Source organism: Miniopterus natalensis, chromosome 15 (genome assembly GCF_054644295.1).
Source record: "Miniopterus natalensis isolate mMinNat1 chromosome 15, mMinNat1.hap1, whole genome shotgun sequence".
NCBI classification, from domain to species: Eukaryota; Metazoa; Chordata; class Mammalia; order Chiroptera; family Miniopteridae; genus Miniopterus; species Miniopterus natalensis.
The window spans coordinates 7,519,455-7,525,624 of NC_142095.1; positions in this window are offsets into that span (position 1 = coordinate 7,519,455).

Genomic DNA, 6,170 nt, shown 5'->3' on the forward strand with positions numbered 1-6,170 from the left:
CGCCCCGCCAGCCTGGGCTCGTCCTTGCAAGACCCAAAGGGGCATCTCTAGCTCCTGGCTGGAGACCACTGCGAGGGGCTGTGGGGCCCCGGGAGCCAGCGCCCCGGGATCCCGGAGGCCCCAGTCCCCACGCGGCCACAGGCATCCACCTAAGCGCCCGGCGCATCTCCGGACCCGCAGAGGCGCCGGGTACAGACGCGCCCGCCTCTCGGGCACCGCAGGGACCACCCCGCCCGCCGCCCCCCCGCCCGCCGCCCGCCGCCCGCCCAGGATTAGGGGTTCGCGTCCCTCGGGCCCCCGGATTACGCGTCCTTCCCTCCCAGCTCTCAGCCTCGCGAAGCTTCCCGCTCCTTCCCCCACGGGTCGCGCGGCCGCGGGGCTCCTGCGCTCACCTGCGCGCGGGCGGCCCGGGAGGCGCCTGGAGCTGCCGCAGTGCAGCCGGCGGCCAGCGCGCAGGAGGCGTCTGCGGGGCGCCGGCGGGCGCGGCGGGCGGCGCGGCCGGGGCGGGGCGGGCGCGCCGGGACCGCCCCCTTGGCCGGGTCGGGGCGCGCACCTCCGCGCCCTGGGCGCCGCTCGTTGCGCCGCGAGGACCCAGAACCCAAGCAGAAAGGGCGGGGCTGGCGAGGCCCGGGGGCGGGGGCGCCCTAATCCCGCCGGGGCCCGGGGGAGAGGCCCGCCTCCCCCTTCCCCCCTCCCTCTCCCATCAAGGCGAGGAACCTTTTCATTTCCCCCCTCGATCCCTCCACCTTCGCTCCAGGCCCACGCGGAGGGGCCGTGGGCGCAGGGCCGAGCACGGACGGGGCGCCCCGCAGGCGCGCACGGGGGCGCCCTGTGCCCCAGCTTTCAGGGAGGGGTGCCGGGTCGCCACCTGTAAAGCTGGGGGCGAGGCCAGGAGGCAGGCAGGTCCCAAAGCTCAAGTCAATGCAGAGACCTGCCCTCGCACAGTCAAGGGTGGGCACGGGTGGGTTAAATTACCAGCCACCGGCGTCTAAAAGATAAACCATAAGGATAATGCAAATAAGACAGATAATGCAAATAAATATATAATAATTGAAAATAAATACTATAAGAATAAACGTCCACGTACCCTCTACTGTAGGCTTACTTTTGCCCACCCCGTCCTTTAGCAGCTGTGCCCTGGCCATGCCCGGGGACATTCTCACTGGTTCCCGGGCAGTGCTCTCCCTTCCCATTTAATATGGGTGTCATTAGGCCAGAAATTAAGACAAACATTGCCCGGAAGAGGCCGGGTAGGAAAAATGTGCAGCATGGGGGCTGCAGAGATTCCGGTGCCCCGGGAGTCGGCTGGTCGGCTGGTCGTGCGCAGCAGGCAGCCTGCTGGCCCCTCGGTGACCCCGCCGTCCTCGCAGCGACCCCAGCAGGAGGCCCAGCCTGCTTCTGCCGGCCCCCCAGCCTGCTTCTGCAGGACCCCCTCCTCCCGGCTCCTGACGGTCTGGACGAGAGCCAGGCCTGTGAGCCCAGAGCTGACAGAGGAGGGTTCCCAGCTAGGAGTGTGTGTGTGTGCATTTTCAAAATGTTTTCAAAATCTAATTTGTGATGTAATATATACGCGCGTCTTTATTAAGTCATTAAGTAATGAGATCCAGCTGCAGACCTAATGCTGCCATGAGTGTAAGGGATACTTAAAGACATTCACCATAACCGTCAGGCGATACAGCTGTGATTACTGCTGGTGAGACAGCCACGGCTCCTGCCCATATCACTGAGCACTGTCCACTACATTCCTAAGGGAAATGTCCCATTTCCTGAAAATAAGGATAGATTCCCCACCATGCAAGGAACGAGGCCCCTAAATTCCGTGTGTGGACCCGAGGTTAAGAACCCGCTAGACGGATTTTCATAGCAGAGGTGTCGGTTTCCTGCTCAGAATCTTTTGATGACTCATCCATTCAATAACGAGCTCTCACCACGCACTGAAATAGGCCGGCCTTTAGCCTGGCATTCGAAGATCCGCTTTACCAATTCATTTTTTCTGCCTTAAAAATTGACATAAGTGGTATTGTATTTTCTATTCTTTTGCCACTTGCCTTTTTCATTCAAAAGGGTCCCTTTGCCCGAGATTTATTGTTGACATGTGGTTATCTATAGATTTAGTAAAAAATAAGCTGTATCATATTCTATTGTCTAAACAGACCACAGTGCACTTAGGCTTTTCAGTGTTTGTGGATATTTAGATTGTTCTCATTTTTTGTAAACAATGTATTGGATTTATTGTTGCTATTTTTAAATGACTAAAGTAGTTTTAAATTCTAATGCATTTGTTATTGGTAGCTAAAACCCATGAAAACAAAAGCTCTCAGGGGTCCTCAGATCTCCTTATTCCAGGCCAATTCTACCCAAGTCACAGATGGGCACATGCTAAGCTCTTTCCTAGAATTGGGTCCTGTCTGTGTCAGGGGCCCAACCAAATCCTTTCAGGGGAGCCCAACTTTATAAACAAGCACCTCACATGTTCCCTGGGCCCCAACTGCAATTGTAATCTATTTACGTTTTTTATCACCTGACTTGGGGAAATGAAATTCTGCACTCCCAACTGGAATATGCCTGATTTCCATCTCCACTTGGCTGGCTTCAATTGATCTTTTTTTCTACTGCCTGATTAACTAACTTCTGCATTCTTTTCATAGTTTCCTTGTCTGTCAGCTGCAATCCTGTTGTCATTTTATTAACCATCCTCTCTCTACAGTGTGCCTTTGTTTGCAATTACAGCTAATTTTGTTCTTATTTTTATTTCCTTCTTCCCACTTTTTAAATGTTCCTTGTTATTTTTCTAATTTCTTGAGCAAAATGGTTAGCTTCTGACCCCACTTAACCTTAATTGCCTCCCTAGAAATCCTCTCTCCAAATACAGTCACATCGAGGGCTAGAGCTTCGGTTTGGGGGCGTACAATGTGGTCCGTAACCTCTACACGTGTGTCTCCTTCTCAGTGTCCCTCCCTGTGCATGTCTCTCTCATCTGCCTCTCTTTCGCAGGCACTTTAAAAAATAACTATGCCTGCCATCAGGTATATCCACTAATATGTTATATAGTAAAATAATATTAAAGCGTCTTTTCATTTAAAAAAAATAACTATGCCTGATATCTACCCCCAGTGGTTTTGATTTAAGTGACCTGGAGTCGGTCTTGCTATTACTTTATAACTTTACGTTTGTATTTTTTTACTTTCAGAAGTTATTAATGTTTTTAGTAAACTTTTTACTTTAGAAGTTTTAGTTTCACAGAAAAGGTGCCAGAGTATGAGAGTTTCTGCAGACCTCATACCCAATTTTCCCTACTGATGACATGACTTTGGTACATGTATCACAACGAATAGATTGATACTGACATATCCTTATGAATTCAAGTCCGTATTTATTCAGATTTACTTGGTCATTACTTACCATCCTTTCTCTGCCCACGATTCCATCGTGTCCCCTTAGGCTTCTCTGGACTGTGCTGGACGCTCGGCCTCTGAGCCACGCCGGCCGGGCGGGACCCGCTCCTCTCTAAGGACGGGGACCTTGGGGCTTTGAGTAAGTGATTCAGCCACGATCAGCCGGCTTATGTGTGTAAAGGCGACTCCCGGCTTGTCTGACCCCATTACGGTGGACTCAGGGAGTATGCACTTAGCGATTTCTAGTGAGGGGGGCGGACGGCACACGCACGAGGTACACCTCATATACAGTAAAACGTGCACATCGCAAGTGCTCACTCAGTCCGAGGAGCTTTTCATGTGTAAGCACCACGTACTCCGAGGTATAGAACATTTCCTTCTCTCCGGAATGTGCCCTTGTGCCTTTCCCAGGATTAATCATTATTCTGACGTCTGTTACCATAAATAAGTTTCGCCTGTTCTTGAACTTTGTATAAACGGAGCGGCCAGCCCGGCTCCCCCTCCAGGGAGCGAGCGTGCGCGAGCTGGTGCATGCCGTGTGCCGCCGAGTCCTGTTGGCCGGCTCGGTGACACAGCGAAAGGAGCCGGGCACGCAGGGCCCGCACTGTGGAAGCCTGCGCTGAGTCACGGTGTTCTCCAGACCTCGAACCAGGCTGGGGGCAAGGCCCCGTCCCGGGTGAACTGGCTCCACTGTATTTGCTTTGGGCACAGTAACGAGAATCATTACCTTGGTGAGCTTCTTCTGTTTCATCACTTCCACTCCTTAATCACATTAGACGTGCCCGTGGAAACAGGGAACTCCGCTGGGACAGCCCTGGTGAGTCAGCGTCTCGTCCCACTTGATGGGAAGGCAGGCTGGGGGGTATTGAGACGCCAGGCTTTTGAAGGGTGAGGGCCACCGCCTGTTTCTCCCGTCTCTTTATAGCACTGTGCTGGGCAGAAACACACCCAAAAGAAAATAAGAACCTCAGGCTACTGGGCTTGAGTTGGGCAGGAGTCTTGCTTTTCCCCTTTCTTTCCTCTCCCCTTTCATTATTGTTACCATAAGGGTTGGTACAGGCCGAAAAGACAAGCACTGTGTGTCCCACAGGCCGTCTTATCCGTCACGTCTAAAGGGTAGGGTGACTAGGAGGTACAAATCCGGGCATTGCCATTCACCCTTTCTGTGCCACCGCTTCCTCAGCTGCAGGATGGGGACAGGAAACGCACCTATGTTCAGGGGTGCTGTGAATGAGCTGCACATTTATGTACACATATGAAAGTTCCTGTAAGGTGCTTGGCTTATGACAAGCTATCAGTAAATACAAGCTAGAGTAATTATAGAACTTTGCTCAGGGCCTATGGCTCTTCCTGCAAATATTTGTGGCTTGAGAAAAACATCTATTGGCTCAAAAATATAAAAGGAAAACTGCAAAATGGAGTCAATAAATGTTAGATAAGTTTTATGGAAGGGACAGTTCCTGCTCACAAATAGCCCTGGACTCCCTGCATTTCCTAGTTCCCTTGCAATTAGGTAGGGCCTTGTGATTGGTTTGGGCCATTGGGTATGACTGGAAGTGGCCTCTGTCCCTTCTGGCATGGGACACTTTAGAGCCAGTGTGTGTGAGTCTCCCCCTCGCCCCTTCCCAGTTATGGAGACTGATGAAGTCATGTTTCTCACTGGTACAGCTACAAGGTGGTGATGCCTTCTAAAGTCTGGGTTCCCACGTGACCACATGGAGCACAGCACCTCCAGCCTGTACTGGACAGGTAGGAGTCAGAAAGAAACTTGTGTTATGTTAAACCACTGAGATTTTTGGAGATTGTTTGTTACCTCAGCACAGTCTAGCCTAACCTGACTAAAACAAGTGTCTACTTAATGTAACATGCCAACCATTCAATTACACTCAACTCAACCTGACTCTTCTTTAGTTGTATATAAATTATATTGACTCAAGTCTCCACAAAGGCAGGGATCTTAGTTTTGTTCACTAATGTATGCCAAATTCCTAGGGCAATGTAGATATTTGATAAATTATTATGATATGGGTATATTAGAAAGGATTTTATAAGACTGTAGGTGAAGCTTTCAAAAGTAAGACTGGGCAGGACCTACAAAGGTCTTCCACTAGCTCAGATGAGCTCAGATACAATCAGGAATGCTGGTTAGGTACATGCTGATGGGACAGAACTCCGAGAGACTCTTTGGGGTCCCACTCTAAAGTCCAGCTGATGACTTGAAGAAGACAAAATTCAGAGGTGGATGAACCACATTGCACCCTCAAGACCTTTCTCAAGTTCTTCCACTTTTAAATTCCTCCATCTCCTCTTATCCTTTGTAGAGAAGAGAGAGAGCCAAATGCATTCCTTTGAATAATGTGATTTAAAAATTATTCCAGAGCTAAGTCAGAAGATGTGATGTGTAGCCTGCTGGCCTAGCCTTTTAATGTTTAACATTTCAGTCTTAATGGCGAGCTATTATGTTGTTTTTAAATATAGAAATGTCAGGCTCTAAAACCATCACAGTTAAGATGACGTCGGTAATTACGCTGACAGCACGGATATTAGCATGAACTCGACACCAAAATAAATCAGACCATGGATAATGGGAATCAAAGAAGACAGTCAGTGAGACTAAAGAAGGGAATATATTTTGGCTCTCCTTCCTTCAAGTTCATTTTTATTTTGAACTTGTAAGCCTACCTTGCTCTTCTGCTATAAGAAAAAATTATGATGGGCTAAAGGAAAGACATTTGTTGGCTTTAGAAAAACCAATGAAAATATGAGATGTGGGGA